Consider the following 13,414-nt stretch of genomic DNA (forward strand, 5'->3'; position numbering starts at 1 on the left):
TTCAATGTCAGCAACCGTCCTCCATACAGTCCCGACTCGGCCCCATCCGATCTTCATCTGTTTCCAAAACTTACAGAACACCCTCGACGACTTCATTTTGTCAATTATATATATAAAACAGTATTCGCATACAAAATCGGAAGTATTGCTTTTGAGCACGATCTCCTACTTAATATTTCTGACGGGCTCTCATTTTTTCTGTCACAAGCCGATGCTTGGAGGAGGGTTTTCCGCTAGTGTGCGTAACACTAATATCTTTTACTGCAGATACAGCGTTGAATAAATATGTGATTTTTCTTAACATGGTGTCGGCTGCCATGTGGTTACATACTACTCCAACTTTAGTGATAACCCCCTTAGCTGGAGAGAACTGAGGCTCACAAGTCAAACGAGTACCAATACTCACTGCATTAAGTAGATAATTTGTGGCTCCCTAGACTTTATCATAGTTTTGAATAACGGGATATTCCCAATTGCTAGTTCTACCTGTCTCCGTTCCCTGTGTGTGTACATATATGTAAATCCATTCGAAAACAGTTATTTACTCCAAGTGTATAAACAGGCTTTTAATGTTGATTTCCCTTGGCAATTGATCATACCAACTCCCAGCTTGTGTATACATAAGAGACCAAAGTAACATAGATAGTTTCTCTTTTGCATATCTTCAATGTGGTAATAAGTTTCTTAATGAATAACCTGACTTCTCTTTTGCATATTCTGAATGTGGTATTATCTTTTGTAATAAATAACCACAATCACATTCTGTTTTCGTAACAACAACGGTGTCGATTGACTAATTAATGAAATAATGTGGTGGAATTAGGGTAGACCCCTTTTGCGTGCGGTGACTGACACTTAGGCTTAGTTTTATTGTCAACTGTAGCTAAGGAGACACCTGAGATATCCACTTTCACGTAGTGGTCGTTCCTCAGGTTACTTCATACAACACATAGGCGTACCGAAGGTCAAAATATTCTCCTTGAACGTGGAATATTGTACGGGTGCTGTCGAAATTATCAGCTACGCCAGCCAGAGGCCATGGAGTTGCGTGCCCTAAGGCACCTCATACCATGTACTGTGCCACTCTGATAATAAAGTACGATTTATAATTTAATTAAGTACCACTTCATAAACAAGTACGATCATTTGGTTTATCGCTGTAGGGTAGACGTTTGATTTACCTGTTAGCGTTGCTCTCTAGATTGACTGGTCACTGGTTGCTATCGTACCTGAATACAGATTCTGCAGTGCGAAAGGGAAATTATACGTGTCAACATCGTTTAGTTGTACTGCATATGAGTTACCATTACATCACAAAGATTCCCCAGTTATTGATGGTATGCTCATATGTACTAGCCAATTTCAAGAGAAGAGATTCAGTACTCGGGAGTAATCGAAATTAGTTGTTTGGTTACGTAAATGCGGTCTTTAATTATCTGCTTAGCAGTACTGTCGCAAGCGTACTAGAGTTTACTTCACTGTGGTAAGAAACTAAAATGCCTTTAAAGCTTATCGCATTGTGCGAATGATATATCACAACTTTCACTAACGTATTATAGAAAATCTATTCAAAATAATTCCATTAACAATCGCTACAGCAATGGATATTAAAAACAAAACCTCTCATTCGTCAATATCACGAGAATTTCAGTGGCACAAAATTACTAACGTAAAACTTTTACTAACGAAAATCCCACGCAGCAAAAATTACGTTATTTTGTGTTGTAAATTTATCACAGTATCAGAGATTAAACGACAACTCAAATCAGCGATATAATTTGGTACTTATACCGGATTTTTTTAAAATTTGATTTTTAAGAAAATAAATCTGGTTACCTTTGGTTTTTCTATCTTTTCCTTACGTAATTAGTTTGCAATATTACTTCAAAGTATCTATTAATCTTTGATTCTCAATTAATCTTTTTTAATAATTAATATTCTGTTCCAGACTAAATGGTCGTAATATAATTAATATTATTGGCATTAACTTCATCGCAATTTCGACTAGCTAGCCACAGACTGGACTGGCAAAAATGCAGCGTTTTCTGAAGACTGACGTTTGGTGGGGTAATATGACGGCATCAGGAAGTTTGTGTATGGTACTAATACGATTTTCTGAAGCCAAATGGCGTTGTGAAGTTTTATGAGATGGTTTAAAGAAGTTCTGTTGTTGAGCAAACATTTGTGTACTAGTTGAGTTTAACTCATACTTTGTGGGATCGCGTTGCAAAAAGAACATCAAGTTACATACAGACACGTTTAAAGCAGACTAGTTTGCGTAAAAACACTCGAATGCCTAAAGACACTTGTTTTTAACGAGGAATAGCACATTATGCTTATAGGAGCTCTCTCATAACGAGCATACTATTCAAAGTAAAGCTGAAGTTTATCAAACTTGGTTGAGCTACGTCTATTAACACTAGATTATTAAACACCTTGACATATTCATAAACTATTTAAACACTGCCGGTATTTAGGGCAACAGAATCTGTAATGTAATTATTTAGGCTTATAAACAGTACAAAAGCAAATCTACTTAAGATGTTTCTAGTTAAGCTTGCATCGAGGCATGCTCCTTTTCTTGTGCCTATCGTATGCTGTGCGAAAAATTACAGCCGAAGACGATGAATGTTTTGACCGTTATGTCAGACCTCCTAAGGCAAGTTTATCAATTGTTTCCCACTTGTTGCAACTGTTTCATCAACAAATAAACAGCTCTTTATACGTCCTTTGCGCTCGCCGCCCTATTGCGATTCTAAAGGGCTGGCTTCATAGGCGCCAGTGATACTGTATACGGTATTGCCAGTCTGGTAATGTATGTCTGTGTGACTATCATACGTTCAATAGCTTTGATTTTTGAAAGACCTCTTCAGTTTAATATTCCTCAAATCTTTTTGTCTCGTTTTCATACAACAGGTCGTTGAAGTGCAATCTATTTTCAATCGTAAGGTGGGAGCTAAATTTTCTTTTCAGTTTCTTGGCTTTATTTTATCTCTTCTATTTCGAAATTCACTGCAGCGAATTCGTCGTAAGTGTACGAGTGCCCGCAAAATTTTAAGTCTCGACTGACGGACAGTAATTATTGACAAAAGGGACAAACAAAAAGCACAGACGCCACCACCACTTCAGTCCATATAATTAAACAATGAGAACAATCTTACACTCTTCAGGTGTTGACAACACGCATCCCGCTAACAATTCCTAAGTAGTTGAAATGGTCACTCGACACTAAAATCGGAAGTAAAAGCTTTGATGTACATGCGCCTTTTGTGATAGTCCCCTTCAAAAGTCGTGGTCTCTTTTTAACTACATCAGACCAATATCTTCACGAAGTCACAGGCTAATCATCGCTGTAGGAACAAAATAACCTTCCGTTCTCCAATGCCACGGTCTATCAGCTAAAATAAATACTCCTGAATCATTACCTCGCTCGAGGACCAAAATCCTCCAATGCACAACCAAAAACTGCCACTACTGTGTCTTCTTCGAACGTACCACACACCAACAAAATATGCACAACTCAGTTCACTCTGAGTGTGCTTCCTGACTCATTAGCTTTACACAACGGAGGTTACGGACCCCATTCCGATATCGTCAATCGAACTCACAACCGAAATCATTAGGTCTTGTTCCTTACAGCCACTTGATATTCTTCATAAATAAATAATTACACAAGCCCGGTTAACACTAACTCGCGACCCACGATCACTCCGCATCACATCAGGTGTGTTAAACCTAACTTGTCAACCACGAAACTAGTAAACCAAGTCCAAAATTTATATTGGCAGGATACACGAAGCAGCCTGTATTGTCTGTCGTCTTTTTCAAATAACACTTATCACACACTATAGCTCACTCCCGACAACTAGCGTATCATGAAATCTGTTCAAATGGTTCAAATGGCTCTGAGCACTATGGGACTTAACTTCTGAGGTCATCAGTCCCCTAGAACATAGAACTACTTAAACCTAACTAACCTAAGGACATCACACACATCCACGCCCGAAGCAGGATTCGAACCTGCGACCGTAGCAGTTGCGCGGTTCCAGGCTCTAGCGCCTAGAACTGCTCGGCCACCACGGCCGGCATGAAATCTGTAACACATTTATAAACCATATATTAGAAAACTGTTACAAACTTATTTTTTTCATTGCCTTGGATATTAACATATTTAAGTGTGCAAATTTCAGTAAGACACAAAAATGTGCTGTTTGACTTGAAAAATGTTTCAAATGGCTCTAAGCACTATGGGACTTAATATCTGAGGTTATCAGTCCTCTAGACATAGAACTGCTTAAACCTAAGGACATCACACACATCCATGCCCGTGGCAGGATTCGAACCTGCGACCGCAGGAGCCGCATGGTTCCGGACTGCAGCACCTAGAACCGCTCGACCACAACGGCCGGCGGTTTGAACTTGACACAGCAGAACTATCACGCTAGACGCAGGGGCTTGTATGACGATGAGAAATGAAATCTGGCAGCGTGTGTTCTCTTCGGATGATCCAGATACTAATGGAGCCATCGCGACGCTAAGCGTGCGCCCATGGTGCGCGAAATGGCGTCGCACTGCCCGCGTCCCTACCTGTCTTCCTGCAAACAAGCTCATATTCTGAGCTACCTATAAGATGTTCCGAAGCTATACATTCAGGTTAATACTGGAGATTGAGAACATCAAAACAAATATATTTTGCCAAGGAACATACGGTCTCTGAAGTCAACTTGTAATGTTATGGAACATATTGTCACTGGTGCTGCAGTAATCTCTCGTACGTGTGTCCCTGGCTTGGACTGTGTACGGACACTGAAAACTGCTCTGTGTACGGATGTTTGGCTCTGAGGTATGCTTGGAAACACACCGATTCATTCGCGAGAATCACCGCCTTGTAGAATAAAAGTGACTTCCTTGTATAGACACCGATCCAGCCGCAATTATTACCACCTTGTGAAAACAACACTAAACAAGAAGCGATTTACGTCTGCTGAAGTACGAGACGTGCATCTGGTGTACGTGTCTGTGAAGGGAAATGGACGAGCTGCTGCGAGAGAGTATCTTCAGGACTTTCCCACCCGACGGGTTCCACAACACCAGACATTCGGACGTCTGTATCGCCTGCTACTTGTAACAGGCACTGTCGTGAAAGTATCCATAGTACAGGTCGGAATCGAACAATGAGAACACTAGAAACAGAATACGAGATTCTGAGATTTTTTGAAGACACTCCGTCTACAAGTACACTAAGTATGGCACACAACCTTGGCGCCTTACATAGTCTTTTCTGGCTTCCTCTTTCCCGTATTCAGCACGTGGCAGCAATAGCACCTTAAGATTTTTCCAAAGGGTACGATTCGCACAAAGGTTTTTCCAACAGACTGCCCTACACCTCTTATTTTCGGCCAAGGTCGTGTACACCGAAGTGGCTTTGATAACCCGTGAAGGCTGTTTGACTATCAACAGTTCGCATGTTTGGGCATGTGTGAATCCACGGGCAAATCGACCTCTGATCATCACCAGCAATTCGGTGTCAATGTGTGGGCTGGCATTATCAGTGATAGTTTGATTGGACCATACATTTTTCCATTCCATCTCAACGGACAGGGATCTCAAATCTTTGTGGAACATGTGTTGCCAGAACTGCTGGAGGACGTACCTCTGTAGCTCACATCTACAGGGTGTTTCAAAAATGACCGGTATATTTGAAACGGCAATAAAAACTAAACGAGCAGCGATAGAAATACACCGTTTGTTGCAATATGCTTGGGACAACAGTACATTTTCAGGCAGACAAACTTTCGAAATTACAGTAGTTACAATTTTCAACAACAGATGGCGCTGCAAGTGATGTGAAAGATATAGAAGACAACGCAGTCTGTGGGTGCGCCATTCTGTACGTCGTCTTTCTGCTGTAAGCGTGTGCTGTTCACAACGTGCAAGTGTGCTGTAGACAACATGGTTTATTCCTTAGAACAGAGGATTTTTCTGGTGTTGGAATTCCACCGCCTAGAACACAGTGTTGTTGCAACAAGACGAAGTTTTCAACGGGGGTTTAATGTAACCAAAGGACCGAAAAGCGATAAAATAAAGGATCTGTTTGAAAAATTTCGGCGGACTGGGAACGTGACGGATGAACGTGCTGGAAAGGTAGGGCGACCGCGTACGGCAACCACAGAGGGCAACGTGCAGCTAGTGCAGCAGGTGATCCAACAGCGGCCTCGGGTTTCCGTTCGCCGTGTTGCAGCTGCGGTCCAAATGACGCCAACGTCCACGTATCGTCTCATGCGCCAGAGTTTACACCTCTATCCATACAAAATTCAAACGCGGCAACCCCTCAGCGCCGTTACCATTGCTGCACGAGAGACATTCGCTAACGATATAGTGCACAGGATTGATGACGGCGATATGCATGTGGGCAGCATTTGGTTTACTGACGAAGCTTATTTTTACCTGGACGGCTTCGTCAATAAACAGAACTGGCGCATATGGGGAACCGAAAAGCCCCATGTTGCAGTCCCATCGTCCCTGCATCCTCAAAAAGTACTGGTCTGGGCCGCCATTTCTTCCAAAGGAATCATTGGCCCATTTTTCAGATCCGAAACGATTACTGCATCACGCTATCTGGACATTCTTCGTGAATTTGTGGCGGTACAAACTGCCTTAGACGACATTGCGAACACCTCGTGGTTTATGCAAGATGGTGCCCGGCCACATCGCACGGCCGACGTCTTTAATTTCCTGAATGAATATTTCGATGATCGTGTGATTGCTTTGGGCTATCCGAAACATACAGGAGGCGGCGTGGATTGGCCTCCCTATTCGCCAGACATGAACCCCTGTGACTTCTTTCTGTGGGGACACTTGAAAGACCAGGTGTACCGCCAGAATCCAGAAACAATTGAACAGCTGAAGCAGTACATCTCATCTGCATGTGAAGCCATTCCGCCAGACACGTTGTCAAAGATTTTGGGCAATTTCATTCAGAGACTACGCCATATTATTGCTACGCATGGTGGATATGTGGAAAATATCGTACTATAGAGTTTCCCAGACCGCAGCGCCATCTGTTGTTGAAAATTGTAACTACTGTAATTTCGAAAGTTTGTCTGCCTGAAAATGTACTGTTGTCCCAAACATATTGCAACAAACGGTGTATTTCTATCGCTGCTCGTTTAGTTTTTATTGCCGTTTCAAATATACCGGTCATTTTTGAAACACCCTGTACATCTACATGGATACTCTGCAAATCACATTTAAGTGCCTGGCAGAGGGTTCATCGAACCACCTTCACAATTCTCCACTATTCCAATCTCGTACAGAATGAACACCTATATCTTTCTGTATGAGCTTTGATTTCCCTTATTTTATCGTGATGATCGTTCCGCCCTATGTAGGTCGGTGTCAACAAAATATTTTCGCATTTGGAGGAGGAAGTTGGTGATTGGAATTTCGTGAGAAGATTCCGTCGCAATGGAAAACGCCTTTCTTTTAATGATTTCCAGCCCAAATCTTGTATTATTTCTGTGACACTGTCTCCCATATTTCGCGATAATACAAAACGTGCTGCCTTTCTTTGGGCTTTTTTGATGTACTCCGTCAATCCTACCTGATAAGGATCATACACAGCGCAGCAGTATTCTAAAAGAGGACTGACAAGCGTAGTGTATGCAGTCTCCTTAGTAGGTCTGTTACACTTTCTAAGTGTCTCGCCAATAAAACGCCACCTTTGGTTAGCCTTCCCCACAACATTTTCTGTGTTCTTTCCAGTTTAAGTTGTTCGTAATTGTAATACCTAGGTATTTAGTTGAATTTAAGGCTTTTAGATTAGACTGGTTTATCGTGTAACCGAAGTTTAACGAGTTCCTTTTAGCACTCATGTAGATGACGTCCCACTTTTCGTTATTTAGGGACAACTGCCACTTTTCACACTATTCAGATATCTTTTCTAATTCGTTTTGCAGTTTGTTGTGATCTTCGGATGACTTTATTAGTCTGTAAACGACAGCGTCATCTGCAAACAACCGAAGACGGCTGCTCAGACTGTCACCCAAATCGTTTATACAGATAAGGAACAGCAAAGGGCCTATAACACTACCTTGGGGAACGCCTGAAATCACTTCTGTTTTGCTCGAGGACTTTCCGTCAATTACTACGAACTGTGACCTCTCTGACAGGAAATCGCTAATCCAGTCACATAACTGAGACGATATTCCATAAGTACGCCATTTTACTGCGAGCTGCTTGTGTGGTACAGTGTCAAAAGCCTTCCGGAAATCCAGGAATAAGGAATCGATCTGAAATCACTTGTCAATAGCACTCAGCACTTCATGTGAATAAAGAGCTAGTTGTGTTTCACAGGAACGATGTATTCTAAACCCATGTTGACTGTGTGTCAATAGACCATTTCCTTCGAGTTAATTTGTAATGTTTGAACACAATATATGTTCTAAAATCCTGCTGCATATCGACGTTAACGATATGGGCCTGTAATTTAGTGGATTACTCCTACTACCTTTCTTGAATATTGGTGTGACCTGTGCAACTTTCCAGTCTTTGGTTACGGATCTTTCGTCGAGCGAACGTTGTAAATGATTGTTAAGTATGGAGCTAACGCATCAGCATACTCCGAAAGGAACCTAATTGGTATACAGTCTGGACCAGGAGACTTGCTTTTATTAAGTGATTTGAGTTGCTTCACTACTCCGAGGATATTTACTTATACGTTACTCATGTTGGCAGCTGTTCTCGATTCGAATTCTGGAATATTTATTTCGTCTTCTCTTGCGAAGGTATTTCGGAAGGTTGTGTTTAGTAAATCTGCTTTGCCAGCACTGTCTTCGAGAGTATCTCCATTGTTATTGGGCAGAAAAGTCATTGATTGTTTCTTGCCGCTAACATACTTCACATACGACCAGAATCTCTTGGGATTTTCTGCCAGGTTTCGAGACAAAGTTTCGTTGTGGGAACTGTTACTAGCGTCTCGTATTTAACTCTGCGTTAAGTTTCGAGCTTCTGTAAAGGAACGCCAACCTTGGGGATTTTGCGTCTGTTTAAATTTGGCATGTTTGTTTCGTTGATTCTGCAACAGTGTTCTAACCCGTTTCGTGTACCAAGGAGGATCAGCTCCGTCGTTTGTTAGTTTATTTTGTGTAAACCTCTCAATTGCTGCAGATACTAATTATTAATTTGGAATGAGTGGAGATTGTCTCTCAGGAAGGCGTAAAGTGAATTTTTATCTGTTTTTTTTCTTTTTAATAGGTATATTTTTCGAGGATTTGGGGATTACAATATTTAGTCTCGCTCCGACAACCCTGTGTTCATTAATCCCTATATCGGTTTTGATGCTCGTTATTAACTCAGGATTATTTGTTGCTAAGAGGTCAAGTGTGTTTTCTCAACCGTTTACTATTCGCGTGGGCTCATGTACTAAGTGCTCGAAATAATTTTCAGAGAATGCGTTTAGCACAATTTCGGATGATATTTTATGCGTACCTCCGGAGTTAAACATGTATTTTCGACAACATATGGAGGGTAAATTGAAGTCACCACCACCTATTATCGTATGAGTCGGGTACGTGTTTGAAATAAAACTCAAGTTTTCTTTGAACCTTTCAGCAACTGTATGATCTGAACTGGGAGGTGGGTAAAAGGATCCAATTACTATTTTATTCCGGTTGCCAACAGTGACCTCTGCCCATACTAACTCACAGGAAGTATCTGCTTCAATTTACACATAAGATTTACTTCCAACACGATGGTATGCCAGCCCATTTCAGCATTGATGTAGGAATCATTTGTCACCTCCGGGAATCGATGGATCATCTGAGATGGTCCTGTAGCCTGACCACCCATGAGACCTGACCTCATGTGTCTGGAGTTCTTCCTCTGGTGGTTTATGAAGCAGCTGGTGTATGAAACCGCTGTGAAAAAAGAAGACTTCGTCACCAGAACTGCCATCGCTGCTGGTACCACTGTGGATATGCCAGTTATCTTCGAACGGACATGACAATCAATGATTCGGCAATGTCCAGAGTGCATTCAGGCCAGTGGTCACGCATTCGAACAGTTCCTGTGAATGCCACTGCCGCAATTAGCGTGCTGAACTACCCTCTGTCTACATCGTCCCCAGCATTAGAGATTGCCACTAGGGACAATATATGCGATAACCAGATATATTTGTTTCTATTTTCACTACCTCCTGTATTCACTACCTTAACACCCTGTATACTGTCCTGAACGTACGACAAAACAACAAGTCTGTCCTCTCGGGCGCTAGTCACACAGAACCTCTTACATTCTACAGGACGTTGAGTGTGATCGTCCTGAACTCAAAGAATTCCATTTTCACATTACAGCCGTGGGATCCGACCACCGGAAGCAGCAATATTGCGGCAGTATAAACAACAGTCTCAACAAGCCGCGATGCTGCCATTGTCGAAACCCGACACATGCCGATAGGCGCTTCTTCTTCTTCTTCTTCTTCTTCTTTTTACACGAGAAACAATAAAGTGTTCTTACATACAAGCATTCAAATGCGATTTGTGAGCGGGAAACCCGCTACGAAATATTTCCTCACACACAGGATGCAGATGCCATTACTCCTAGCTCTTAAGTGAGGTTGTGCTGCAGTACTGATCAAGAAAGATTCGCAAACTGAGAGTATTGTTCCGCGTCAACTATACAATATTTGAGAACAAGTGAAAACTTGTGGCGGACCAGGACTCGAAACCGGATCTCTCACTTGTCGCTTAACAACTTCAGCTACCCGAACACGTTTCCAGAAGCGGCCCAAACCTGCATTTTTCCCGCTGTCCACATTTGAAAGTGCTCGCACTATACTATCGTGATTCCCACACAGGCCGAGACACTATTTTTCTATCGTCATATTACTCTGCTATGATATGAAATACTGTACTCTAGTGCAGTGTCCGTGTAGTACTATATGGACCGAAGCAATTTTTTTTCGGAACGTATGCACGTCCGAAGCACCATGACTTCTGACCGTACAGTACAACAAAGGCAATGCATTAGATTACAGTGCTTCACGCCATAGCAGTGCCGGGGCCCATAGAAAATAGGGCTCCGCAACAAACCTGTGACGTCACACCAGTCACCTTGTGTGACATCGCGAACGATCGGCTACGTCCAGGTACAGATGGGAAATCAGTATGTCAACGAGAAGGTAGTCAATAAAGCCAGTAATTTGGTCATATGTTATCCATAGCGTGAATCTGTCCAAACGCCCAGCTGCGAAGTATTAAAATTGGCTCAAATAGTAACGCGCTTCCCGCCACACACGGTCGCAGCAGCTCTTAAGACCTGTAGTGTCACGTGCTGTGATGTACGCCACAGGACCAATATCGCTCGTTGGAGCCAGAGAAGTTCAATATGATGATTGAAAAACAAAGTCAACCTGGGCAGGAATCACGGTACTATAGTGCGAGCAATAGTAAATGTAGACAAGGGCACAAATGGAAGTCTGGGCCACTAGTGGAAGTGCGCTCGGAAAGCCGGAGTCGCAAAGGCGACTCCACGTGACAAGTGGGAAATGCGGGTTCGAGTTCCGGTCTCTACAAATTTTCGTTTGTTCTAAAATATTCTACAGCTGCATGTCATATATAGATTGTTCGAAAATTCCCGTTACACACTTCAAGGGCTTGTAGAGAGGTGTGAGTACATAATGCTTTGAATAGGAACCCAAGCCCGGAAACTTACCATTTATGTTGCACGACAAACAAGAACCCAGCATACTGTACGTTCAGCACGGTACTGATGCATTGCAACAGCGACTCGGTATGACGGCCACCGCCGATGTTACAGACAATGTGCCTACTAAGCATGTTGTGGTACACATTCTCCATGCCACGTGGTGTTTCTTCAGTTTCTAGAGCAGCGAACAGAACTCAGGCAAGCAGGTCAGGAGTCATACTACACGTCATGCTGTCTACATTATTGGATGCAGAAGAAGCAACTCTGAGACTTTTCTCTTTCCCTCAGCAGACGTTGCCGCATTACGCGTCTGTAATGAAAGCGTCTTCGTAAAATACAAACGGTTGGTTTACAGATATGGACTCCTATTCAAAATACACTGAATCGCCAGAGACACTGGTATAGGTATGCATATTCGAGGACAAGGATATGGAGACAGGCAGAATAGGGCGCTGCGTTCGGCAACGCCTGTATGAGGTAATAAGTGTCTGGCGCAATTGTTAGATCGGTTGTTGGTGCTACGATGGCAGGTTATCAAGATTAAAGTGAGCTGGACGTAGTGTTATAGTCGGTGCACGAGCAATGGGACACAACATCCACGAAGTAGTGATTAAGAGGAGATTTTCGCGTACGACCATTTCACGAGTGTACCATTAATATCAGGAATCTGCTAAAACATCAAGTCTGCGCCCGGAAAAAGATCCTGCAAGAATGGGATCAATGTAGATTGAAGACAATCGTTGAACGTGACAGATATGCAACCCTTCCGCAAATTGCTGCAGACTTCAATGCCGGGCCATTCAACGAAACATCATCGATACCCTTGATGTTTGCATCACACAAAGCTTTACGCCTCGCCTGAGCCCGTCAGCACCAACAATGGACTGTTGATGACTGGAAATATGTTGCCTGGTCGGACAAATCTCGTTTGTATCGAAAGAATGGGCGTCTACCGGTATGGAGACAACTTCATGAATCCATGGACCCTGCATGTCAGCTGGGGACTGTTCAAGTTGGCGGAGGCTCTGTAATGGTGGGGAGAGTGTGCAGTTGAAGTGATATGGGACCCCTAATACGTCTAGATACGACTCTGACAGGTGACACGTACGTAAGCATCCTGTCTGAATACCTGCATCCATTCATGTCCATTGTGAATTCCAACGGACTTGGGCAATTCCAGCAGGAAAATGCGACACCCCACACGCCCAGAATTGCTACAGTGTGGCTCCAGGAACACTCTTCTGAGTTTAAACACTTCCGCTGGCCACCAAACTCCCCAGACGTGACCATTATTGAGTATATGTGGGACGCCTTGCAATGTGCTGTTCAGAAGAGATCTCCAATCCCTCGTACTATACGGGTTTAAGGACAGCCCTGATAGTGTTAATTCCCTCCAGCACTACTTCAGACATTAGTCGAGTCTACGACACGTCGTCTTGCAGTACGTCTCACCGGGACCCTACACGACATCGTTATAGGCACAGAAAGCTGGCTTAAGCCAGAGATAAATTCTGCCGAAATTTTTACAAAGGTACAGACGGTGTTTAGAAAGGATAGATTGCATGCAACCGGTGGTGGAGTGTTCGTCGCTGTTAGTAGTAGTTTATCCTGTAGTGAAGTAGAAGTGGATAGTTCCTGTGAATTATTATGGGTGGAGGTTACACTCAACAACCGAACTAGGTTAATAATTGGCTCCTTTTACCGACCT

This window comes from Schistocerca piceifrons, chromosome 1, assembly GCF_021461385.2.
Source record: "Schistocerca piceifrons isolate TAMUIC-IGC-003096 chromosome 1, iqSchPice1.1, whole genome shotgun sequence".
Lineage (NCBI taxonomy): Eukaryota > Metazoa > Arthropoda > Insecta > Orthoptera > Acrididae > Schistocerca > Schistocerca piceifrons.